Genomic DNA, 27,905 nt, shown 5'->3' with positions numbered 1-27,905 from the left:
CGCTTTTTTTTTTTATAGCGTTACACACCCAACGGCCTCAGTGCACTGACATATAACACAAACATAACTACATATAACAAATATAAATATACATGCAAGGTGATTCTCCCTTGAATTGTATTCCTCTCTGTAGGAATGAGTGAGGAGACCCGAGTCTAGGAGTTTAACACCTTACTGCACACATGTGCAAGGAAAATGGGTATCCCAGGGTGGGGGGGGGGGGGTGGTTGGTTGCAGTGTGAGAGAGACCTAGTGAGGGCTCCCAGTGGGTTTGCCCTCGAGGACGTACAGCAGCTATGGTACCTTTGCCCAAATAAATAGGCTGTCTTATTCATTTTTTTTTTCAATTTTTTTAGCAGGATCCGCTTTCGTTTTATGTACTGAAATATGTTAAACATATAATGCATACACTGGATCAATCTTACACCACTAGGCTCCTAACAGAGTTGCTCCCTGCTAGTACAAAAAAGAAACCGTTCTTTGCAGTGGTCATTTACTCCCTTCACATAGCATTGGATACACATTGGTTAACTAAGTAATACCATGGAACCGTAAGAATCACCTGAAGTCCTCTACAACCATGTGAGGTTCATAGCTAATCTAGTCTGTCATGAGGAAGTTCCTGAGGACAACACGTTTTCCCATTTGATAAATAATCATTCCTGTCTGAGGGAATTCCTGGCAACAAACACTTTTGCATTGGTTAAATAAATAATACTTTCTGTCGCAGGGATTTCATGAGAATAAACTCTCAAATTTGTTGAATAGCTAATCATTTCTGTAGGGCCAACATCCCTTCAGTACTGGTAGCTGCTCCCCGCACAGGGGTGTATAACCTTAGTGCCCCAAACGTTCTACTCCCACAGTGACGCCACCGGGCCTGGATCCTCTCTACCCTGACAGAAACCTTACTCCCTCACAGAGCAGGTCAAGTGACCTTTGGCCATCTCCGACGGGATAAATAACTGCCACCCCCGCCTGCCCCCCAGCCACCTCCCCCCAGAGCGGTGGCAAAAGAGAGGTGGAACGATACTACACATGACCCAACAGTTGGACACAGGCTCTGGGAGATGGGCGGGACACTGGCCCCTCAACAGTGGACCAACCCCTACAGGGCACCAATAGGCCTTTACACGCAGTGTCCCTGTGGTCGCTCAAACCCACCGCTGCACCACATCAATTACCTCCGCGCCCACACCTACTGCGCTACTGTAAGGAAACACGACTCCACAGAGTCACACGCCAGAAGCGGCGAATATTACCTTAAGAACTCTCATCCAACACTGCCCACGTGTTAACCTGGGTTGGCACTTCCTCCCTCTCCTACCTGACTGAACTATGCAGTGCGACACCTGACCCCGCTCTCCCTCTCTTATAAGCAGTGGTGGTCCGGCGGCAGCGTCGCCAAGTGCTCCTTAGTTCTCACTCGGATTCACTTTCAACCCCGGGTGGGGAAGAGAACTGCCATCCCCTGATAGGCAGACGGCCTATGGGTCGGGGTGGGCGTCCCTGACTCGACAGAGGGCCTCTGTGCCCTCTGTGAAGGTGTGGAGCTTCTGCTTCCTATCGTCTCTGCGCTCTCTTGAGGCGAACCCCCTCGGGGCTGTTATGCCCATGAGGAGTTACCATTAACGCTCGCCAGCAGGGGGGCTCGCGCAACTTCTGAGGTGAAATCGCCTCACGGATGGCTCTGTTCTCTCCCTGCTGGTGCAGCCTACCTCCAACTATGTGCGTGCCCAAAACGCACGCCGTCAGTAGGAACGTACAACAAGGAAGGGATGTAAACAAACACGCCTGCCAACAGAACGGGACACACAGCCCATGCATAATGAACCCCACAGGAAATGTGGTTTACACTCACCCCCTTCTCCTTCAAAACCCTTGTCCCTAAGGGTTTCTCTGTTCCTGAAGTGCATAAAATACAATATGGCATTTCTCATTCCATAGCAATGGCACAGCCCACCATTGTCTGGAACAACGCATTGGCTCATTGGTATACATAACTGCACATGTACTTGTGTGACCAGGCAGTCCCCTTCGGAAAATTTCAGCTTGGGCTCCAGGCGCATCGGAGCAGAACATTCTGACTGGCCTGACTTTTCTCTTTGAGATCGTCGTAGTTCATGCACAACCTCTGAATGATCCTCGGGTGCTGATTCTTGAGAGTCTATGGATGCGGGTGATTGGTCCCTTGTCACCGAGTCTGGTCTTGGTAGGCCCTCTCCTTGAATGGGGAGGGCCGTGTCGGAGTCCCCAAACTCTGATACTTTTCTCATACTGTTCGGCGGAAACGGGATGTGTATCCTCGCTTCCATACCAGTAGCTGAAATGTAAGCCCTCAGCACCTCATCTTCTTCCTCTTCCTCTGTACTAGTCGAAATGTCTGAGGGCCTTTGGGCTACTTCATTGGTGGTAGGCTCCGTCTTCTGCATCCCTCTTCTTTCCTGACGTGGAGGTTACAGACGGTATAGTAGGTGGGGCAGTAGGTTGTTGGATTTCCCCATTGAGGGGCTCTGGTTGAAAACCTCTGGTGTTCCTTTTACTGAGGGAAAAAGACATCGGCAACAGTCGGGTCCATTTCTACACCATCCCCTATGGGCAGGAGATGATTTCTGTGGAGGGTTCACACATCCCTCGGGGGGGGGGGACCCCCCTCCCTTAGTCTGAACACGGGCAGCCCTGTCAGCTGTTGCTCAATTAGATAGGGCTGCGAGTCCCAGCGGTCGCCCAGCTTGTTTCGCCCCCTCTTTCCGAAGTTCCTGATGAGCACCCGATCCCCGAGTTGCAGGTTGTTGAACCAGACCTTATCATAACTTTTTTTATTCTGCTGTGCATTAAGTCCTGCAGAGGCTTGCGCTAGTTGGAAGGCTCTGGACAACTGTTCTTGAAGGTCCTTCACATACTTGTAGCGTTCTACCCCTGTGCCATCAGAAGAGACCCCAAAACTCAAGTCTATGGGGAGTCGGGCATACCTGCCAAACATTAGACGATACGGAGTGAATCCAGTGCTGTCATTCTAGGTGCAATTATAGGCATGAACTAGGGTGGATACATGTTGGATCCATTTCAGTTTTTCGGTGGCACTGTCCCCAGCATACCCAACAATGTTCGATTACAACGTTCGGCTTGTGCATCTCCTTGTGGATGGTAAGGAGAGGTTCTGGTTTTCTTTACTCCAATCAACTGCATGAGTTCTTTGAGCAGTTTGGACTCGAAGTCTCGCCCTTGATCTGACTGTAGGCGAGCAGGCCAGCCACAATGCACGAAAAATGTGTCCCAGAGTACTTTTGCTGTGGTCATTACCTTCTGATCTCTGGTGGGATATGCTTGGGCATAGCGAGTGAAGTTTTAAATGATCTGAATCCCTCCGTTGTCTGTTTCAAGGCTCAGGAAGTCCACACAAACTAGGTCCATGGGTCCGGAGCTCTGTAGGTGTTGAAGGGCTGCAGCTGGATGACTGAGGGTTTTTCGGGCGATGCATTGTGCACAGGTGTGGTAATACTCTTCCACTGCTGGGCCTGGGTGAGGCCAGTAAAATCGAGTCCGTACCAAATCTAATTTCCCTTCACTTCTCAGGTGTCCATGTTGGTCATGCAGAGTGCGCAGAACCAGGGGCCGTAATGAGCATGGCAACACAAGTCTATGTATCAGGCGACCTTGGCTTTGACTCTCCTTGTACAGCACTCCTCCCTTCACTACCAGCGATTTCCATTCTTTGCAATATATCTGATGGTTTGGCATGTATCTGCTTTCTGGTGGGCCTCTGGAAGCGTTCTTTGTCCAGCAGCACTTCTTAGTTCCTCATATTGCAGCTGCTTTTGTCTCAGCTCCGTCTGGTTCAGGTGCGGCAGTTCCGGAGCTACTAGACTGGTGGTGTCACAATAGCTCATGGGGACACTTCTAGGCAGTCAATACAACGTACTGGTTCGGCGTTCTGGCCAGTTTCTACGTGGAGGATCGCTTTAATGGCGGCCACAGAGGCTATCTTGGCAGAGGTGGACTCTGTACTGTCGTCAGTGGGGGGGTCTTCAGGACAGTGCATCAGCATCTATGTTGACTCCAGGGTGATATTCTAATTGAAAATTGTATGTGGACAATGCCGCTAACCATCAGTGTCCGGTGGCATCCAACTTGGCAGACTTGAGGATTTATGTTAGTGGATTGTTGTCTGTTCTTACTGTGAAAGCAGCTCCGTACAGGTAGTCATGCAATTTCTCAGACACAGCCCACTTCAGGGCCAAAAACTCTAGCTTATGGGTAGGATGGTTTGATTCGGTCGGGACTCAGCCGGCGGCTTGCGAACGCCATGGGTCTGACAAATCCTTGTTGCTCTTGATAGAGTATGGCGCCCAGTCCATCGGAACTGGCATCCACATGTAGGATATAGGGTACGTGCGGATCAGCGTAGGCCAGTACCGGCACCTCAGTAAGTCTTTTTTAACTGGGCGAAGGCCTGTTCACCCTTCTCATTCCAGCGCAGGCCGAAAACCTCTTTAGGATGATACAGGGCCGCGGACTGATTTCCACAGCGGGTCGTTGTTAGGAAAGATTTCATGATTGTATGTAATTTTCCCTCCTTGTGTCAACCCCCAAACTTTTTGCTGCTGTTTTACACCCTGATCTAGACTTTGCCAGAGAAGCGCAGCCTTCCGCCGCACTCCTCTGGGCTTTCGGTCAATTCTTATGGGGAAACGGACTTGCCCTTAAGACAGTCAGTACTGGGAGACTTCGTTTCCCTTAGTCCTTTCCTCATGTTGCAGCTTTTGTGCAACATGAAAGAGTGCACTGTAACTTACTTTTTATAGTGCTCTTGGGTCTCTAGTCATTCCAAAGGCCCTAGAAACTCTCGCTGGACTTATGAACTGTGCGTGTGTCATGGACAGGACTGGTGGCAGCTATCGTTTCTCTTGTGTTTTGAACCCTTTTTCGCCATGTTATCCGCGCTTACCGCGTTTGGCACAAATAAGTGGCCTGGCTCCAAAATGGCCATGCCACAAGGTTCTTTGGCCATCTTGCCCCTTCACCTTGCCCAGGTCGAGCCGACCCGGGTCAGTCCTTATTTGGTCATGCACTTTCCCGCGAAACCCAAAGCTTTTGCAGGCTTCTGCATGCCTTGTGTGTATGCCTCCAGGATGTGGGCTGGGATGTCTGTTCCCAATACACATCCTGGGTGCCAGAGAGTCTGGAGTGTCCTGAATGCCTGGGACCACCGTGGTCCGTGATAGGTCCACGTATGGTGAGTGTTTGTGAGCAGATCTCCCATTGGGTCCTCTCCGTTTTGGCGCAAAGGGAACTTTGGATAAGAGGAGGCCGACTACCATGTCGATCTCCTGAGTTCACACCGAACGAGGGATAAGGAGCCAAGTATCCTGCAACAAGAAGCTGAGTTGAGGAACTGCTGGTGACCCGCTGAAGGTTTGGCACCCTGAACCGCTGTCGTCCTGCGAGACCCCTCTGCATCTGATCGTCCTAGAAGGTCTGCGAAGGCGCTTCGACCCATTGGAATAGTGGGATCAACTATTCCTGGGATCAACTATTCCCGGCACCTTCATCAAACCCTGCAAGTAAGCCTCTTCGGAAGTGTCCCTGGGCCAACCAGTGGGCTGACCAGTTTACACGGGACTTTTGCTCTGTCACCGCCGCCGTTTCGGGGAAGCCCTCGAAACTTGGCCTACTGCTAGCTCTGTGTCCACGGCACTCGCACCGAATATCGTACACTTGGCAGTCCCAGGTCTGAAGTGAGACGAGTGCGCCTGGACCAGAGTAAACGCGGTTTCCGTGTTGCCCTGCTGTGGTAACAACCTGTGCACGTTCGCTGCATTTGGGACACCCTCGCCCCTGCATCCTGCTACCGCGGAAGCTACACGGTATCGAGACGTCCTGATCATCGCATCTGAACCTGCCAGCAACGTGAACTGAACTGGCGAAGTCTGGGTCTGCCTGCGTCGGGGACCGGTGAGTAGTCCATACCCCAACCGGTGCCCCCTAGTGCAGGAACCCATTTCTCTTCACCGCTGTTGCGAAATAGCAGATCTGTTCCGCACTCTCACCCTGCCTCCGCCCGCAAGTAGAGGTCTTGCCCGAGTAGTGGGGGACCTGTTCTTCACCGCTTCATCCACCTTCCTGAACAGTCAAACCCTTGTAGAGACCCTATTTTTGTCCATTGGCACAAGCGCGTGCATGTACTATTGAGCATAAGGCTCCTCTTCGTAGGGCTCGGATTTCCTCCTAGTTAGGTGAAATTCTGATGTCGAACTGGGACTAATGATTATTTGCACTGCCTGTTTTCCTCCCCATCTAGGTGGTCTACATATTACGTGCCTATAACTCCTTAGGCCCTTCGGTCTTGTGTGTGTGTATATATGTATGTATGTATGTGTATATATATATTAGTATTGATTGTGATGTGTTGGTTTACTTTAGTATTATTGTGATTCTTTGCTATGGTCGATGTTACAAAGGCCTTGTAATAAATGTGTCTATATTTATAATATAACACCTGTCTGGAGTAATTTGTAAGTGTCCTTGCTTGGTGTGCTCATTGAGCTCTTTCAGTCACCCTCACCCCTCTTGAGACTTAGTCTTGACGGCCACCATCGCTACCCTGATTGGTCTGGCTTGTCCAGAGGTTACCCTGTTCCAAGATACTAGGCTGGCCTTCTGAACCTCTCCCCTCCAGGTCCGAGTTCAGAAATCCATCTTAATAGTCGTCTTCTGTGGAGCTGGATAACCTTTGGTCAATTCTGTGAGTGGATGGGCTATTTTGGCAAAGCCAGGCACAAATTTTCTGTAATAATTGCAGAACCCCAGGAAGCTTCTCATCTTGGTGGCATCCACACTCGCTCCGTCAGTTGACACCACATCGCCAATGTACTTCACACTGGTGCGCCAAAACTGGCATTTTTCTAGGGATACTTTCAGTCCTTGTTGTTGAAGGCGATCCAAAACGTTCAGCAACCTTTGATGTTCTTCTAGTGTCCTCCCAACAGGATCACATCGTCAGGTAACCTAGCACCTAAAGCCAGGTCATGTCCCCCACTGTTCGTTCCATCAAGCGTCGGAATGTGTCAGGCACTTAGGTAAACTGGTAAAATCCGAAAGCCATCTTCTCCTTATCCTCTGATAACCTGGGAATCTGGTAATACCCACTGCGGAGATCCAAGACAGAAAACCACTTGCTCCCAACCAGACAGTCCAGGGCCTCATCCACTCGAGGGGTGGTATATTTGTCTGGCACAGTTCTGCTGTTTAGCCACCAATAGGCAATGCACAGCCACACATCTTGGTTCTTTTTCTGTGCCACCATTATTGGGGAGGGATAGGGGGTTCTTGACTCCTGGATTATACTGGCATACAGCAATTATTTGAGATGATGCTGGACGTCCTCTACATCCGCATATTCCAGCCTCCTCGACCTTTCTCTAAATGGGGTGGTATCGCTCAGACGGATGTGGTGTTGCACTGCCTTGGCTTCAACCAAATCCCAGATACTGGTTGAAAACACATCCTCCCTCATGGCCAGTTGGTCTCGTAGATTATTTTTTTTCACGTCTGACAATGGGGAGTCCCCAAAGTTTATTTTTTCCACATCCAAGGTAGGATATGAGCTCCTGGTAGCAGCCGTCTCGGCCACAGAGTCGGCAATGTGCAACTGCGCAATTGTCCGACCTCCGGGTAGATGCACTGTTTTATCAGTGGCATTAGTAATGGGTTCACATATGTGGGTCACTTCTGAACCAGTATCACTTATCAACGTGCGTTGGACCATCAGTCCTCCAGGCAATTTTTCACCTTCAGGAGTCTCCATCACCAATCTTCGGTAGCGGTTTTGACATTGAATCGTACACGGCCAGGCACCATGATGGTCTGACAAGGCGGTATGTCCAGTTTACTGTGGTTAGTGGTGGTCACTTCTCCAACGGGACCATCGGGTTGCACCACCTTCTCCAGACTTTTCTTAAAATCGACTTGTTGGCAAGCGGGGTGCATTGATAAGGTCTGTGCAAACTACGGACCGGCCATCTCCATACACATCCTGGCTAAGGTACCAAAGAGGGCGGAGTTGGTGCCCATGACCAGTGGTACCTCTGGATACTGGTTCTTGGTGCATACTAATGCCAGCGTGGTCAAAGTGGTACTTATTCCAGCCACCTCTTGATCTAGGCAGATCTTCACGCAAATGTACCCCAGATAGCGGCAAGCAGCATCGCTGACTCCCATCAGATTTAACCCCTCCAGCGGTTCTAAAGGCAGATGTGACATATGTTCGCGATAATATGGCTCATAGACAGTGGGGACCAGGGAGCCACTGCCCAGTAGTGCTGTAGTCCTTCGCCCTTCAAGCTCAACGGGGATTGTCATGGGTGGTCCAATCAAGCTCTCAGGAGTGTCTCTGTAAGAATGTGCCTGAGTTCGTAGTCTGTTGCACGACGCTGGTGACATTTTCTGGGTGTTGCAGAGCTCATGGACTAAACGGAGATGGTCAGCTGTGGGACCCTCCTGAGCCTTAACTGGGTGCTTGGTAGTCGACATGTCGGAATCTCGTGCCTGTAGAGATATACAGGAGTTATTGCCAGCTGGGCTTACTCCTGTACTTGAGGTTCTAGCTGCTCCTCCGCTACAACCTCCTGTGCTTTTCCTGACAACGCTTGGGCTGGAGTTGGTTTCAGGGTAGTAAATAGAGCAGCTACTCGAGCATAGTCTTGGTCGCACATACGAATGAGAAACCGTCATCCCCACATCGATGTCAAAATCTCCAAGTTGGTAAAGGGTCAGACAATGAGGTAACATATTCTCAAGGCTCTTGAGCGCGTCTAAATACTTGATGATCTCCGTCACGTGATGAGTGGAAAAAGTCTCTGCCCCGCTGTGGAGTTGCATTCAGATTTTCCCTGGGTAGTAACTGTGTCTGTAATTTCCTTATCAGTTGTTGCAGGTCCTCCATCTGTTTCTTCTGAGAGAGGGCATAGTTGGGAGCTGGGATCTTGCTTTGGACAGAATGACTCTGGGCATTGACATCACCGGTTTCTTCTTCCAAAGCTCTTATTGACCTTAGCTCTTTATACGAAGGAGGGGAGTCCAGCTTTTTGACGCAGTCTGTTGGAGGATGGGTTTGGCAGCGTCTTTGGCCCCTCTAAGGATCTGCTTCAAGCGACACTGGTTCAGTTGGGAAGTCTCTTCTCCTCCCCTATAGAGGGCCAAGTGTAAAATGTGTTCAATCCTCACAGGGAATTCAGATCACTTCGCTCCCTGCTTCAGTGAGGTGGCATGGAACCTCATCAAATCTTCCCTGAGCTCTGTGGTGCTGAACGCTCCTTGCAGTGCATCCATCACTTGCAGTGAAGTTGGATCCGGACTCGGTGTGCGCAGGGACTGTACAGTCTGTAGTGCAGGTCCACGCAATGCCTCGATCACACGCCTACTTTTTTTCTTTATCTGACACTGTCAATCATGAAGCATAAGCTGAGCGAGAGATCGGCCCACACTTCATACCCTTCTTCTCCTTTGGGCACCGGGTTTTCTCCTGAAAAGGGGCGCAACCGGGTGTAGGCTCCATCTTCATTAATCAAGGGCAACGGTGATTGTCTCTCCATAGTTACCCTAACTGCTTCAGCCACCGCAGCAGCGATGACAATGGCATCCTTGGCGGGGTTTGTAACTTCTGGGTGCAGAGGTATTCCGGGCCAAGAGTCTAGCTGCCACACAGGGCAGGTAAACACGAGTTCTCCGCCTTGAATTTTGGTGGGCAGGGTTTTACCTGTAAAATTCCACCATACCATAACATAGCATATAACATTTAGTATCATGCCCAGGTATGCGGCCCACACTTCTCACTTTACCAGTGAACGATTCTAAAGGACCAGTCATGGCTAAAATGTCATCTGTGGTAATGTGTAAGGAAACCTCACCTACAATGAAACAGGCCTTGGGGATAATTCCCTCACCTCGAATCCATTGTAACACATTCCTGTGCCATCTCGACTATGTGTAAATATTAACTAATAGTGATTTATTTTTATTTTTTCGCAATGCCCAGTTAGGCAATCCTTTCCCCCTATGGGATCTCACCGGTTCCTCCAAAAAAAGTGTAAGGACAAAAAGGGTCATTTAACCAATGCAAAAGTGTTTTGTCAAGAATTCCCTCAGACGGGAATGATTATTTATCAAATGGGAAAGCGTGTTGTCTTCAGGAACTCCTCAGGACAGACTAGATTAGCTATGAACCTCACACGATTGTACAGGACTTCAGGCGATCCTTATGCATCCATGGTATTACTTAACCTATCTGTATCCAATGCTATGTGAAGGGAGTAAATGACCACTGTAAAAAATGTTTTTTTTTCTACTAGCAGGGAGCAAAGGAGCCTAGTGGAGATTGATCCAGTGTATGTATTATTGGTTTAACATATTTCAGTACATAAAACGAAAGCGGATACCGCTGAAAAAATATTTGGGAAAAGCTGTCCGTCCGAGTGCAAACCCACTGAGAGCCCTCACTAGGTCTCTCACTCTGCAACCAACCTCCTCCCCACCCCCCTTGGATACCCATTTTCCTTGCACTGGTGTGCAGTAAGGCGTTATACTCCTAGACTCGGCCATCAAAGTTCTGAGAGGTAGCCAAGCCCATGTCTGAATGGCATATGAGAAGGTAGACTATGAACTAAGCAGTAGCGGTTGAGCTCAAGTGGATAGAACATTATGGGAGTAGCTACAGTGCAATGATTTTGTTTTTGTGTATTTTTTTTTGTTTTAAACCTTTTTGTGTGTGTGTGAAAGTTAGCTTCATTCTTATGGCAGAGGTGTTGTGCAATAGTGTTTGGGAAGGCTATATGTGATTACACCACAGCGCAAAATCACGAATTCAAACGTTTCGAATTCAAAAACCACGCTGCAGTGTAATAGTGCAATACATTTCCTGCACCCCCACCCCCTCCCCTACTTTACATTTTGGCAGTGCACTTCGCAGTGTGTTGCTGACTCCCATGTCTCTCTGCGGCACCAGTTATTCACTTATGTGGATATGAACCGGTGCTGCAGGGTCTTTTATTTGTGTGGAAACATTATTTTATGGATAGCGGGGGACAACCCCGATCCCATTATAGTGGACAAGTGTGCGGGGGACACCCCCGCTCCCCTTGTTCCCTATAATGGGAACGCATGGTAGATTTGTTTGACATTTTCGATGGTACGTAATTTTAGTACCACTGATATGCAGACAATTGTACCATACAACCGACGTGTCATTTCGGAACAATTTCCTACCAGTAGGACTCCTTTCCGTTCGGCACCCTCATTGTCAACGAGGGTGCCAAAAGGGAGAGGTGTCCCGCTGCCAGATGTCCAGGTGTGGCTCTTAAAAGAGCCACTGGGGAGACGAGGCTGTGAAGATTTATGTTGTCTTCCCTCTGCCCTTTCCATTTATGGGGCGACCAATTGACTGCATTTACAGAGGTCACCTTTCAAATCAACTATAAATAAATAAACGTTCACCCTTCTCCCATGCTCTTTTTCTCCTGATTTCCTTGCACCATCACTTTAGGCCCTAGGCTCACAGTTCAGAGTTCTCTGGCAGTGATCCCAAGCTTTAGCATATAACCGCCTTGGCTGCCACTATGACTATGATGAACCTGCTAAACGCCCGGAAAAATCCACCTGTACTTGATATTTTCATGTGCTTCGCAAGTTGGGCAGCATTGTGCAATCCTGAGTTGGACTGCGTTTCCACTCTGAAGCAATGCACAGCACTGTCATATTGGACATCACTTTGGGGTGCTGGACTCCACAGTATCAATATTGGATTAATTGTGTCACATCAGGAACCACTTATTCCTATCGGTTATCATTGTGTTCCATTGGTCCAAATGTTATCGGATGCGACAGCTCATTGCCATATTTATTTATTTGTTAATAGTGTTTTACAGCAGTGCCGTTTATTGTGGTTTGTAGGGGTGAAAAGTAAAGCAGATAGAATTGTCGAGTTGCCATCCCACATTGGGGAGAAGTGCCATTCTGACCATCTGTGACCTATCGGGCAGTGTGGTCAGATTTGATACGCACTCGGGCATGAGATGCAACAGCTTCCCTGGCAGTTTATTTTCTGGGGCATAAATTCTGCTGTGATACTCAATGGCACTGAATTATTATTCATATTCCCACCTCGTGGTACAGTATTTTAAAAAAAAAATGACATTGTTTATCCTGGTTCCTGATTTATGTTGCACCCGTTCTGCTGAGGGACAGCATAAGTAGCATGAACTGTCACCTCGTTTGCCAAATGTGTTTGCGTGGAACACACTGGGGCTAATGCGTTGCTGAAGCACGTGGTTAGAGGGCTGGCCACCCCCTTATCTACGTAAGCAGTGCTGTTGCGCCCAACGTTGCAGAGTCTGATCCTCCTCCTCGTCAAGTCGCTTGGTGCTTTTCAGCAAACCTTTACGCCTAGATCAAGCTCCTGCACTGTTTTTACTGGTCTTCAAGCAACATGCGTTCACTGTCTTAATATCGATGGGTTGTATCCTGTCAGCCCCCACACCCAACAACCCTTCAAACACACAGATCAATATTTTGGTAGTAGGTCTATACAGATGTTGCTTTGTTAGCGTCTTCTCTGCGTGCGTGTGGGCATGCACACACTCAAACGTACAATTGTCTCTTTGCTGTATAATCTCCCTCTCCCCTCCCCTGGAGCTTCTCACCGATCCAGTTTCTTCTTTTTGCTATCTTGTGAGCACAGTAATATGTGGCTAAACGTCGAGTCTCCCGAAGACCGCCTACATCTGACCTGTTGTGGACAGAAGGCTGTTTTTGGTTGCGTATTTATTCTATTGGCGCGTATTTTCATGGGCTGCCTCGCTTAATGCACTGCATCATTCGTGGCAGTTCGTGTTTGCGAAGTAATCATCAAAAGTACTGGATCTGCTCCCTAGGCAGGTTCACCCGATCATATTGTGGCACTTTCGGTTCCTGCGATATGTGAAACCAGAAGTGCCGCAACATGACTGGGTAACTGGAACTGGCGGCGAGAATTATGTTTTACTTCCTTTCATTAACCGTTCAGCAGCAAAGCACAATTGGAGCTCTGGCCTCCTATCCTGCCCCCAACTCCTGGTCTTTCTTGGCTGCTCTTTCAGCAGATAAGTAGCCTAATGCATAGCTCTACATTTTGTAATATTGCGCTTGTATTTGTGTGTTTTTGCCACAGTTCTAAAGAGCGCTTACTCGCCTCTTACCTGTCCCTTCGGGGACAGTCATCAAGCTGCCCAACCCCAGGCCTTGCGGGTTCAGGTGTGGGTTCTATGAAGGATTGCCAATTTCTTTTTTTGTATTTTTTTTTTTTTATGGCAACTTTGGCTTTTTTTTTTTAATTTTTTTTTATATACTGTAAACTATGTTGGGGGGCACCCCCCCACATGCCTCATCCCAACTTACAATATACTTGTTTGCAGTAAGAAAAATCGGCAAAAAATGCAGCAACCCCGAATTCGGCTAAATTGCCATTAGGGCAAAAGTGAGCGTCACCCAAGAGCGCCCCAAGGTAGGGGCAGACAGGTCCTTAAATTTGTTGCATGCCCAGAACCATGAGAGCTTTCATTCTTTTTGCGCTCAAAATGGTCTTGAGCGCTCTGTCAACAGCAGCGACGGTCTGGGCGAGAGGCACCAGCCACGTATATGCCACGAGCAGCTCAATTGATTGTTTATTTGTATAGCACCTATACACCATGTGTTTCAAAGCGCTTCAAGGAGGGAGGGGAACATGGGAAAATACAGTTGCATTCTTAAAGATCCTTGAAACCAGTAAGAATGTGAGAATAACTATCATATCATAACAGTACACGTGCATGGAACAATAAGGGGAAGGAGAAAGGAGCCCATACTAGCAGTAACATTACTATGCCTGACGACAATTGTTGCAGTGCAAGAGTGACAAGCGGAGGGGAGGTGGGGGGTGGTGGCTGGGGGAAAGGGAGAGAAGGGAAGAGGAGAGGAACAAAACTAGTGACTATCTTAAAGGGTCAACGACTGATCAAGGTAGTGCTGAGAGGGAGGAGAAGACCAGGAGGAAAAGGGGGGCAGACAAGCTATTCTCAGAGGTCAAGGGACAATGATGCAAGTGCTAAGATAATTGAAAAGTGAAGGGGGTAAGGGGAGGGGAAGAAGGCTGACAGCCAGACTCGGGGGGCAGTGGGGACACACAGGGACCAATGGGGGCACACATAATGGACGTGAACTGTTCTGCTCCAGAGAATTTGTTTTTGGTGGACTGGGAGTTTCCACTTCTGTATGCGTTTCCGCCATTCCCTGTCATTCCTCACGTCATCGGGAGGTTGAGGAATTTTGGGAAAACCATGATCCTCAATGCTTCAGATTGGGCAGGAGAAGGTGCTACCCGGACCTTCTGGAATTAGCCTTCTGCCCTTCGATTGTCTTCCCCCAAAGAGAGCATCTACCGAGGGAGGTCGCATTCGGCACCTGGAGATCAGGACTCCATCTTCATGCTTAGTGTCTGAAAGGGTAAGATATAGGCATTGGGACCTTCCGGAAGACGTGATGAAGGTGTTGCTTTCGGCTAGACCAGCAACTAAGACCTTGTACCGCTGCCGCTGGAATACATTTCACAGCTGGTGCAGGGATAAGAAGCTTGATGCTTTTACATGGAAACCTCAACATGTTCTTTCTTACTTCACTTGACCCATTCCGGGTTACAAGTCACTACTTTAAAAGGCTACTTGGCGGCATTATCAATTTTTAACAGATCTCCGGATGAGGAAAATGTATTTTAAGGTGCTGATTGTAGTACAATTTCTAAAGGATCTAACACATATATTCCCTTCATTGTACCATCATGGGATTTGAATTTAGTCTTAAAATATCTTATTACTCCTTTTGAATCTTTACCTTTGTGTCCCTTAAGATTAATTACCATGAAAACTGCTTTTTTGATAGCTATCACTTCGGCCTGCAGGATACGTGAACTGCAGGCGCTATCTTCCAAACCACCGTTCAGTCTTTTTCAAAGACAAGGTCGTTCTCCGAGTATGTTCATCCTTCCCGCCTAAGGTTGTGTCTGAATTTCATCTTGCACAACGTATAGTACCACCAACTTTCTGTCCACCTCCTCATCAGGAAGAGGAGAGGTTACATCGCCTTGACCCTCGGCGGGTATTAAGTTACTACATTACGCAAACCGCAGAGTTTCGTCAGAATGACTAACTTTGTTGGTTATGCTGGACAAACTTGGTTTGGCAGTCGCAAAACAAACCATCTCTAGATGGATTGTCATGTGTATATCTGAATGTTATTTGCGGGTAAGGATCCGCCTGAAGAACTGAAAACTCATTCTACCAGAGGAATTGCAGCTTCTTCAGCTTTGGAACAAGGCGTGCCAGTGCAACGCATTTGCAGAGCAGCAACCTGGTTGTCCCTTCATACTATCAGTAAATTCTACTGTATGGACTCCTTGTCAGGAGAGGAGGCCACATTTGGCAAAGCTGTCCTCCATAATATCAACAAATACAGTAAAATGTTGTCACCCACCTTTTAAAAACAAATTGCTGTATGAGTCTATCAAAGATGAGGAATACATGGGATGACACAATCCAATAGAAGAACAAATTAGTTACCCCTGGTAATGTTCTTTCTATTGGATGTTACTCCCACGTATTTCTCATCACCCTCCCATCCATCCCCTCTTACTGACCAGGAATTTCCGTGTTTTACACCTTCATTTGTCGCAACATCAAGATTGTCTCCTCCTATCGCACAGTATGGAAAATAAGAAGGAAAAAACTAGAACTGAGGTAACGGTCAGTGCATGTCACAAGGGACACTACAGAGGCTGCATGACACTTGACCCTATGAAAATAATTTTCCAAAGCAAGTTGCAAGCAGACTTGGTTATATATCAAAGATGAGGAATAACTGGGAGGAACATCCAGTAGAAAGAACATTACCTGGGGTAAGTAATTTGTTCTTTGGGAATATTTTCCTTTTAGTAATATAATAAAAAAAGTAAAAAAGATTTTATTTGTTGATCTTAAATGGCAATTAAGATTGAATTACATTGGAGCCTTTTGGTAGACCTCATTTTACATATTTCCTGAGTTTTGAATAGTCACTGGGCTGTGTCTTGGGAATGGGTTGGGGGGGGGTTGTGAGGTGAAGGTGGACCTTCTGCCCAGGTTGGGGCTCGGAGTGAGAATGTCCTCTGGGTTGGGATGTGGATGTCCTTCTGCGATGGGATGGACCTCGAAACCAGGATAGGCCCCAAGACAGGTATGGGCCCTCTGGGTAGACCCGAGTATTGAGCGAGGGGTGGGTCACGTGCGGGAGTGGCATGTCCTGGGGTGAGCTGCAGGGGCATGTGTAAGTAGAATGCTTGCTACGGTAAACTTTGACTGTGACGAACTGTGTAGAACTATAACTGTGACTCATGTTCAATGTGATGTCTGACCTAACTGATTATGCTCTAATTGACTCTCTGTGATTTATTATTGGCTCATTCTGTGCGTTAGGTGTGTCGCACCTGGTATTAGTTTATCATTCTTATGAATAAAGCAAATAATGAACCTATTAAATGTATTGTTATTAATATAATACTTTAATATTTCCCTGGACGAGAATAATTTTATATAAACAACGGTTTTGCTGTGATTCCTCCTAGACTGTTGGATTTACTGTTTTAAAGACAGTACATTTTAAGAGGCAATCTAATAAAACAGCAAAATCTAATTCGATGAGATTTAAGTGTTTGAAAATCTTCTCTGTTCTCGCATTTCACAGGGTCCTTTTTGTTATTACCCATGCTAGTTTAATTATTAACATGTTACGATAAATGCCATAAAAGACTCCTTGCAATGCATTCATCATTAATGTATTTTTTTTCTCCAAAATGTGTCCCCCTTAATTACATGTATCCGGGAGTATTGACTTGATCTCGATGTTCCTGAGACACATAAAAGATACAGGCCCTTTGCTACTTCAGTTCACACAGGATAGCAAAATTAAGTTGTTGATGAAACAATCACTCGGTAATTTTGTAAAAGGATGGGATGTATTTTAAATTATTCGTTTTATGAATTGTTGAATTCATCCGATAACGAAATGTCTTAATTTGCTATGACATTTAGATATGTGGATGCTTTTATGTATACAGAGGGTTCATGTATTGGATTTTGATATTGTGTGTTCAATGTTGTGTTTTTTTAAAAATATTTTTTTATAGCTAAAATAAAACTGTTCTGACCCTACTGTTAAAATCTAAGGTGGGTCAAGTAGCCTTATTCACGTTAGCTCCTCTGGGTTAAAACAAGTGTAGAGCATTGCTTTTTCACTCCACATCCCAGTGTCTGCTTTCAAATACTGGGGGAACTGGTGAAATAATTTAAAATGATAAGTTTGATCAGACTCCCACTAAATTTCTTTGTATTTTAATGCAATTGATTTAGTGTGGAAAGACTGAACGTAACTGAACAGACTAGAAATATTTGCAAAACATGCTATTTATTACTGTGGTTAGTCTCCATAAAGTACAATGTGTTTTCTGTTTTATCTCTGTGGAGTTGATGGCTACTGTCTGGTTACCATTTGGTCTGTCTTTGCTTTAGACTTCCACTCCTCGTTTCATTTGGTTATTAGGCCATACTCATCAGCACATATCTTAAATCTATTGAGATTTAGATACCATTTTCCTGGTGTTGGCTTAGGAGTCGGATCGATATTGTGGTGAATCGTCATTGATAAAGATTGAAACCTCAAAGAGTGTTCTTTTCATTATTACAAGTAAGATCAAGTCCAATGTTGGATTATCAGAAAGAAGACGGTCTTTTTGAGGTTTCTCCACCTCTTGGCCTTGTCCTGTCATTCTTTCTCGGAGGCTTTCACCAAAGTCTTACCACAGTCGTACATTAGAGGTGTGAACCAGCTTCTCAGCTTTTTCACACAGAAGCATTCCATAAAGGCTCTCGCCAGTCTCTTGGCTCTCTTGATCAAGTGTCTCTTGGAGGATTTCGCCACCCTCTTGGTTTTGTCTTCAAAGCGCTCCTTAGATGTTCATTCCAACTTTTTCAATGAGGGTGTCTTGGAGGTTCTTGACGACCTCTTGGTTTTATCAAGCAACTGTTTCTTGGGGTCTTGGGCTAACCTCTTAGCAGGTAAATGTCCTCCAGAGACTTGCACCAGTCTCTTGGCTTTATCAAGCAAGACAAACTTCATAGAGGGGTTTCTGCCAAAGCAGCTGTGTGGCGTTTATGGGACAGTTGGTACTGCTTCTGGTTCCTGCAGTCCTTGCTACTTTTGCTTCCTGACTGTTTTTCTCTAAGTTGTGTGTTCTTTTTATGATTCTCTGCCTTCCTATATTCGTGTTCCTTTACTTTTGGTCCCGATTGATTTTGGAGCTTTCAGTCCTAAATATTTTCCCAGCATCATTTGGATTATTTCTATAGTTGTGTGGAGAGGGAAGCAAAGATTACACAATATCCATCGACCATTTTGATTTTCTGTACCAAAGCACGTCAAACGTTGCAGAATGAATGCACAGCCAAAATGCTCTGATTACCTACTCCTTCATTACTCCTAGTCCTACTCTGAGTAGTTACTTATGAGGTGCCAACTGCCATGACAGGAAACCACACTTTTTAATCCCTGGATAATTCATTTATTGCCCTTTTGGTTCAAAGTCTTGATTCCCTGGAATGGAGATACTTTTTTTTTTTTGCCCTGCCTCCCATAAAATATGTATTGATGTGGCCTATTGGCGAGGAAGATGAGTAATCATCTGGTTTTTTTTATTTTTTTATATTCAGTACACTCCAGTTGACCATATGTTTGACGTCCTGTTTCAAGTGTCTACAGAAAAAATCTAATCGTGCCCCCTCTTGGCTTTTGGAGTTATCAGTATTCTGAGGGTCGTAGGTTTTCCCAGGTTTCTGTGGAAATGTTCTTCTTTTGCCTCCTCCCAGTTTAAAGCCACACTTAAAAGAAAAGTGGATTCTGGATTTTGTTTCATCCCTGTTGTGGGTCTTTAGTTGGGGCTGGGCTTTTTGCAGTGTGCTTGTCCTTCACGAAGACCTCGTGTACTTTAGGCTCCAAGAGGTCTCTAAACAATATTTCTCTTTCATAGGAGTGTTTCATTGCTGTGTTATTTTGAGAACTGTTGGTATGCCAATACCTAATGTTTAGATGGTGATGCCTTGATATGTCTGTTGCCATGGCCATGGCCATTTCCGATGCTCACGCTCCATTAAAAGCTAGGTCTGACAATAGCAGTCTGTTTTTTTTCAGAATAGGCAAGCAGCCTGAACCCTCATCGGTGGCTTTTCCCAGTTTGTGAAAACCCACATGAGCACCCTCTGCTGTGTTTGACACTCTAGGAGTCTTTCAGAACATGAAATTAATGCAGCTTGAGATTTGTTTTAGAGCCGGGTCCAACTCTTTAATAACCAGGTCCCAAACTGCTTGTCAACGGTACCTGAAAAAGCAGTAGTCGTCCAAGCTTCATGAAGTAGTTCCTCTGGACCACTTCTGCTAGTGTGGCATCTTCTCCTTTTAAGGGGAAGAGTTTGGACATGACCCTTGGCATTGGTCTCAGTTCTGAGACCTTCTGTTCTTTAAGGATTTTATCTTGCATATCTACAATTCAGGGTAGGCCCGTTTGCACTGTTTAAATTGCATGATCTTTGGGCCCCGTAATGGTGAAGGGGGGGTGTCTTGTTTCTCAGCATCCATATCCTCTGCAACTTGTGTAGGTCTTCAGCCAGCACCTCCTTATCTATTCTTTTCCTCTTTGAATTGCTCTTTCCACATGGTTCTTTGTCACTTGAGCAAGGTGAAGGGGGGTGATGAGGTGGAAGAGGAGGACTGGGTCCCTTTTGATGCCCTTTTGTTTTCTTTTATGGGGCTAGTCAACCTTCTGAGCTTTTCTGAAAATGTCTAAATAATTTTTCTTGACATCTTGTGGGACGATTTATTATGCTTTCTCAGGCTTCTCGTTCTTTTTTTTCCTGGTGGTTAGGATGAGGAACTGGTGGAATCGGATAATTTTACATTCTATTTTTAGTCTTTTTCGTCTTGTGCTCATGTTTGCTCATAAGGCCAGCACCAAAAAGCGTTATTTGCACTTCGCCGGAAATTAATATAGTGTTGTATTCTTAGCATTCCTTTGTAATTTTTACATAAGGGCATATGGATCTAGGTCTCCCAAACCAAGATGGCTGCTCAACAGTCCCACAGAGTGGTTTATTACTAATACTAAAGGAATGTCACTTATGCCAGCCCACTCGTAGGGGCGACTCCTCAGTTACAAGTAAGGGCTACAAATGTACATGTTACCAACGCTGCTTTCACTGCATGCCAATGGGAGTGCCACCTTTGATTAAACAAAGGTTTTCTCTTACATGAGGCCAAGTGTAGTGCAGTTCTCCCTCCTGGGCTGTTGCCTTTAATTCACAGTTTGCAGCTCCTGCTCATCATCCAGCTTGATCCTTCCACAAATGGAGTCACTCACCCATCCGGGGTCCTATGAGGCATCTTCCCACTTTTCTGGTCAACGGCTCGCTTGGTAGTGGTTGTCTGCAGAAGGGGGATGTTTATTACTGTTCCTGAAAGCCAAGGTGCAAAGAGCTAAGTTGCAGCATACAGTCCAGCTGTAAACTTGGGTCCTTGTTCTAGGGACGACCTATTTTAACTGAGCAAAGCATCCGTTGGGTCTTATACATCCAGATGGAAGAGGCGGGACCAAAAGCTGGGACGGGGAGGAGGGATGTGGCGGGATTGAAATGTAAGAAGTGGGCCAATTTTGTTTTTATGCCGCGCACAAGTCAGTTGTTGCCATAATATTTCCCTATTTTGATTCTTTTTCTTTTCTAGTCAGTTTGTTTTTGCACTTAAAAAGTAAGTGGTTATTACATTTGTGTTGGTTGTTCAGCTTTCTGGAATACAAGATTCTTTTGCACCACATCTTTGGTAAACCATGTTGACTGGTTCCTGTTATTTTAAGCCCTCATCCCGCCCTATGGTCTGCTCCCTTGCGCTCCTCTGGAAAATAAAATACCTCGGTGTTGAAAAAGACTGCCCCTTTTTTTTTCTTCCCATCACTCTTAAGAATCTGCTCAGGCTGCACCTCACTTTTTCTTGGTCCCCTCTTGGGTCCCTGGAGTTTCAGAACAAGACTGGAATTTTAGGTTGTACCCCTGATTTGACATGTAAATTTAAAAGCGCTGCATTACACTCATGTCTACGGAAATGTGGTGTTACTGGATTTACCTGTTGATTATTTGTGTATCACTAAATTTCAAGGAGTGTAATGATACCTTCATGGGTCTGGTTCTGTAAGCCTAATTGTACACTACATTTTGGTGGCCCTTTTGAGCAGTCTGTGGACATTTTGGGTCCTCATTGTGACTTTGTAAATGTATGTTTATTATGGTGTGTAGTTCCCCTTTCTTCCCACCCCTTAGTCTTATTTGTATTGTGCCTAAGACCAGGTAGGGGGCATAGATGTAATTTAATACTGAGCAGGGTCGGTCTATACCCCATTACTGTTTTTATGCATGTACTGTGGCTATGCTGTATTTAACATATAGCACATATTTGAGCACATGCATATTCTGTGAGATTTTATATTTAAATGTTTATCAGTATACCAGTGTGGTGTATTCTGAGGGTAACTTGGGCTCATAACTGTACTTCATTACCAGCCTCCTTTAAGTTAAGCCTGACTGCCCTGCCATAGCTACCACCATAGAGCGTTTGATCTTTCTCCTGTGTGGAAACCCTGTCTTGACTTGTAGTTTGGATGGTTTTACATGTCTCATTAGAGGTATGTGGCAAAATCTCCTTAACAATTGACACACCTGACAGCTGTGGTGCATATTTAGCCTATGAGGCTGTCCAGCTCTGAGGGAGACTGCTCCAGTTAGGTATAGTTTCTGCTGGTTCCAGGCTTTCAAGAATCCCCTCACTTTGGCACCATTCTCTTCTGTAGGGAAGCCCAAACCTAGTTCGAAGGTCTACCTTTGATGTTCAAGCATCCCCACCTACGAGTCTAATACTCTGGTTTCTTGAATTTAGTAGCTGTTCACCTCATCCATCTGTTCACCGAATCCTTTTGCTTCTGCTTTCTCGCCGCCTCGCCCCTGCTGAACTCCTGGCTGAAACTGCAGTTGTCACCTGGCTACCATCTGTTCTCTGGCCCAGGACCCCTCACCGCCAGTTGCACACCTGCACCGTCCCCCTGGCAAAACCTTGCACTCTGAGGCTGTTTCTGTATCCCTACTGCCCTCCCCCAACCAGCACTTGACACCTGATGTCTGCACTTACCCTTGCACCTGCCACCAGCTGGCCGCACGTCCTATTTATTGTTCCTATTTCGTGTTTCTATTTATTTACTGTTTACCCTATGTACTGCACTCTCCCACCTCCCGTTCCCCCTCGCACTTTTCCCCTCCTCCCCTGCACTTGCACGATCTCAATTTCACCTGGCCTAGTAAGATTGCTGTCTTCCCTCTGTAGCCCCCCCTTGTCATATGTAATTGGTAATCTCTGCTCTCCTTCGCTTCACCTTAAAAACGAATAGTTTATCCAGCCTCCTATCCCGAAGTATAACTGTGTGGTCTCACAGGTATGGTTTGTGTGACATGGAAAGATTCTGTTCTTGGAAGTTGTTTTTCAAAGCTGGTCTTTTTGGTGTTTTCTGGAGTAAAATGTATCCTCGCGCTCATTATTTTATGGTTGATGTGAAACGCTTTCAACCTCTGCTTTCCATTTCTCGAAGTAGCGTCCTCTTTTGCCCCATTAGAATTTAGCAGTATTGAATCCTCTTCCTGGATGTAGGCACTTTAATGATAATTGTATGGCACTCATTGCCTCCTTTTTTTTGTTCATTCTTCTTGTCCCTAATATGTGTGGATGCAAAATGTTGGCCAGTGTAGGTACATGCTGCGTCGGGTTCCCAAGCGTTCCTTGCGGAAGCAGGAGACACCAGTACCAACCACCCCTCCAAGGGTAGGCCATCTGCACAGAGAACACTGCAGGGCCAACCCACCCCCAGGGGGGAAGAGGGCCAGGGTGTTGCGTGGATCAGTAGGGGGGTTAGGGTAACCCGAAAGAAGGTTAGGGAGCGGTTATGGGTAGGGTAGGGTTACCGGGAAAGAATACTTCGTTTTTTTTATTTCTGTTTGTTGTTTGTTTGGTTTTGTTACCCAAGGGCTTTTATCATAGCAGACGTATAGTATTCACCCATGCTTTCTATTCATGCATCCGTGACGCTCCCCAGATCCCACTGAACTAGTCTCAGGCTGTCCCTGCACTAGTTACGTCACTAGCGCCGCCTCATGCGCACATATTGGCGCATGCAAACTGGATGAATGCACATAAACCTCAATACATAGACATGCCACAATATTATGTCCATTAGTGCCTCAATACATGCACATAAATTAGGAGTTGGTTATCTTCGGTTCTGGATGGGTCGTGGGCTGTCAATTATTTGCAGCCTGGAGATCACGGTGTGTCCGTATGATTGCAGACTGTAAATCGGAAAGCGTCCGTTTCATGCCCCTGATACGAACGTGCAAGTCAACGAAGGCACCTTGGTGTCCTAAAACGGCATGGTGCCTTGGCACATTTTCCAGCGCTGCAGCCAAATGGTGCATGTACCCTGCAGCATGCAATTGAACACTCAAGAGGCTCCGATTTAACGGAAAGCCTTTGCGCGCTACTTAACTGCTGGGTGCAGCGGCCCACATTGGAGTGTTGTTCGGGCACAGAGGCTGGATGAGAGCCGCGGGGGGTGTTCTTGTGAGCCCTTTAGGCCATGCCCTGGGTACGCCTCAGGACCGACGCTCAGCGCGTCCGCTGTCTCCGGTATCTGAACAGCAAGCGGCTGCCTGGAGTGCGGTAGGTGTGGGATGCTTACCCGGCCGGCAGCATCAACGGCTGCACCCTGTTGTGCCCTATGCCTGGCCAGGGGGCAACATCCAGGGACCCCCATAAGGGCTGTAAGAGCTGTGTGTTGTTGCTGCATGCACAATTCTTTTTTTGTGCACTGTATGCAATGCTCGGGGTTGTTTGTGGCCGGGTCGCCTACTTTTATGGAGGCTTTGGGGCTTTAAAATGGCAGCCTTCTATGTGACTTTGGCTCCTCAAAGCCCAGGCTTTTAAATTTGTCTGGATTTGGTGTCAAAGTCCAAGAATTTTAGAGCCCATCAGTCTTCATCTAAAGCATCATTTACTAAAGAACTGCCTTATTAGGGAGTGGCCCCGGCTTTCTCTTTTTTAAAGATCTTAACCACTTAACCACGGATCTCCTACTATTGATTAAAAATAGTGGGCCTACTTAGTAGCGAATCACAGCAGGTACATGTGGGGAGAATAACCATTGACTGACTGCCAAGTCCTTCAGATCAGCCCAAGGGATTTTGTTTTTCAGTTTAGCAACTATCTGCTACCTGCTGCCAGCCACAGGGTGGGATGACGCAATGTTAATGTGAAAGTTCTTCTCTCAAGCACCTTAATTTCTTTTTCAAGAGCCAATAAGTGTTTTGAAAATAAATGTAATCTTTTAAAAACCAAAAGCGCACAGAGAAAAGTGACATCTTGCCTTGTCATTGGACCACGCCTGCCTATCAAATCTCCTAAAGCTGCTTGTGCCTCCATTCTGTTGACCGATGGTTAATAGGCTCTCACTAAGTCCCATCCTAAGAACTCTGGTACTGGTAGAGACAGAGTCTGAAATGCACTTGATCAAATCCCTTTTTCATGACTCTTTTACCTTTTAGTCCAAACATTGGTGAGGCATAGTCCAAATCCCTTTAAAGGATTTTACAGGTAGGCAGTGAGGGTGGGTGGGGAAAACCTCAGACCATTATGCAGGTAAATCCTTAAAAAGCCTTCTCACCATTTCCAACAAAAAAGAGTTGACGTAGCGGTGGAGACTGAGGTGTGATGGAGGTGGCAAGTGAGAGAGAGCATTAATTCGGCCCCATTGCAGTTGTAAAGGTAAGTATATACACAATGGGCATGACCTGTTCAGCCAAAATCCAAAGGGCCTGTTTCCAATTGCTATATTATGCCCTATTACAAGAGGGGAGTCTGCTTCCTGTAGATCGAAGCTAATTTTCTTTCCTCCAGAGGAGATGCATTGAATTGCGGAGATGAACCTAGAGGTTTTGCCTCTCGCTTGTAAGTAATGGCAGGGTAACCTTCAAACTCCATCGCTCTGATCTGGGTTAGCTTAATGCTTGTCTTTGGTACCCTAGAAGAAAGTGGCCAGTGACTACAAGACTTAGATTTTGGTGACGGAGCCGCTGGCATATTCCCACTGCTGTATTGCATTACCATGCCGCCCAGCTGGTGAGAATGTAGGTGGTGCTGTATTGAAACCTTCCCCATGACTTGTTAAACTAGTAGGAGGTCCTTGGACAGGCTAGACACGGTGGGTATAGTCAATAAAACCTACCTTGTGCCTAGAACTAGGTTAATTTGGTGACAGGATCAAGAAAAGGTGGAGTGCTCTTCCACAGGTGAAGTGTTGAAGGACAGTAGATCTAGTGGTTGGCCACTTGAGAACCTGAAGTGTTCATTGGCACACATACTGCTTTGTTGTTGCAAAAGGTCAGTGTGATCAACCAGCTAAACTCAAAACCGATTCCACAGTAGGGTCAACATTTTAACGTTTGTACTGTTTTTTTGTACCGCTGTTTTATGTCCAACTTCTCTTGTTCGGTCTTTCCTTGTGTGCTGTGAAAGTTGCAAAATTGATGCTGCATCAAAGACCAGGTGCAACTGTCAACAAAATTAGTCTTTGGCAATGCACTTAATGAAAGAACTATGAAAATAATATTGGAGCAAGAAACCAAGAAAGAGCACAATTCCCAAGATTTGTTTTGGCTACTACTGTGTTCCAGTAGTATGAGCCTAAAACCCAGGTGCTGAATAGAGGACTTCATGCTCCTGAAGGGGAGCGCAGTCTGTGCTACTCATTTGTTTAGCTACAGGGGAAGGCTGTTTGAGCTCAATGGTCCCAGCTAGATTTCCTGGAAATCCCAGACCTGCTAGTCGCCCATGTCTCTGATGTGGGTACACTAGTTGCTTCTTTCCTGGGGAGGATTGGTCCAAGAGACCCCCCTTGCCTACATCTTTTCCCCAGGTGAAGGCTATGACTCATTGGGCGTCCCCTCATACCACCCAGGCCCAGGTGGTGGAGGGTTCACCTGCTGAAGACATTGCCTACACGTATTGAATTTAGCTAGGCCTCAGAAACCATTTTGTCTGACAAAGATGGTGTGAGCTCAGCGCACTGTAGCGCGGCCCCCACCCTCAGAGTTTCAATTATCCCTGTTGCCGCAGCACCCTGGCAGATCCGCTGTGAGCCCGTTCCCACGAACAAGACGGACATGAGCTAGCATAAGATACTAACACTGTAACATTTCACCTTCCGCAGTGTATCACTGCTCCCAGCATGACCCGGTCAGCGAGGCCTGGGTGATGGGGAGAACTGTAAAATGGTCATCCGATGAAAGCAGAACAATACCCAAATACGAATGGCAAAAACTACTTGTAATACGCATGTTCTCTCCACAAAACTACTTCTACTAAAGAAACCTGTAAAAATGTGTAATTATTGTAGACACGCATGTTTATATGACACCAGCAGTGAAGGACCCACACCCCTGCAGGTGTGTGCAAATGATAAAAAGCATTCCGGGGGAGTATTCTTTATGTGTATCATTGAAAAACGTACACCCCGCGGTCCCGCGCAATAACTGAACTAATGCTGCTAGAGTACCTGGGGGGACGAATGCAACTATACATAGGGCTCGTGTGAAAGACGTGTGCAAATGCGCCAGTCATGTGTATATATCTAAGCCCTTATATGCCATTACCACCACGCACGGTGGCGGGTCTCGTTTTTTATGCTCCACCAACCACACTACTACCTCACTTAATGCAAATGTATATGCATAGAACTAAATGCTGTAGTTGTTAAAACATAATGTACTAATAAGGTGCTCAGACTGGCTATATTCGAGAGACATGTAGTTAAGTTGAAATGTATATTTTCAAGTAATCCAAATGAGTATTATAAGAGTGTTCAAATGTTTATGATGTTCTCACCTAAAATCGGCAACACACGAGAAAAATACCTTTGTGAATATGTGCAAGGCCATTTCCCCTCCCACCCTGCAAAGTCTGCCAAACAAGAGAGCTGAGGCCTGCGCTGCGCTGCTCCACCTCCCCCAACTAGGCTGGAGCTGCTTCAAAGATTTGTAGTCCCCTCTGCAGCAACCAAGGCCACGGCCTGCCACCTGCATTATTTACAACCCAGCAGTAAACCTCCGCTTGAATACACAAATCCAAAGGCGCCCCCTCTTAAACCCCACAACCCACCGGATCACCTTAGACTTATGGCCCTGTGCAATGAAGACACCCAATACTGTGGCAACATACAGCAGCCCATTCATAATAACTTCTAACGAGACAGAGACATGTACCGGCCGTCCCATGCCCGGAAACTTAGCCCCTCGACCTATGGTACCGGTCAAACAGAACACTGGTAACCATGCACTGATGAATCACCATCAAACCCCTCACAAGGTGCATTCCTCCTGTGTTGCATTAACCTGTAGAGTAACCTATTGATAGATTTACTAAAAGAGATAATATTGCAATGACTGAATGACTGCGGTGTGCATGGCATAGGGCAAATAAGTCAGGAAAAGACATTCATCTCTGACACTGGCCACAATGGCACAACAACACCGCCCGGATGAACTCAGCTGACCTGCCAAGCCCAGTCCAACCCACGAGGCTGACCAGTGACGTCCACCAGCCAAGGCCAACCACATCGCAGCAGCACCTATAGCTAGTCATCGCCACCCAATCCCATTGAACTTGTGCCCCTTATAGTA

At 46.5% G+C, this 27,905-nt stretch overlaps 1 protein-coding gene across 1 annotated transcript in view; it reads left to right on the top strand.

Moving 5' to 3' along the window:
• Positions 1–27,905, top strand: part of AP1B1 (adaptor related protein complex 1 subunit beta 1) — an 896,137-nt gene that overhangs the window by 69,249 nt on the left and 798,983 nt on the right. The gene's annotated exons all lie outside the window — the stretch shown is intronic.

Source organism: Ambystoma mexicanum, chromosome 10, assembly GCF_040938575.1.
Source record: "Ambystoma mexicanum isolate Mex_15411 chromosome 10, UKY_AmexF1_1, whole genome shotgun sequence".
Lineage (NCBI taxonomy): Eukaryota > Metazoa > Chordata > Amphibia > Caudata > Ambystomatidae > Ambystoma > Ambystoma mexicanum.
The sequence above is the reverse complement of the archived record's forward strand: the minus strand, read 5'-3'. Positions and strand labels throughout refer to the sequence as shown.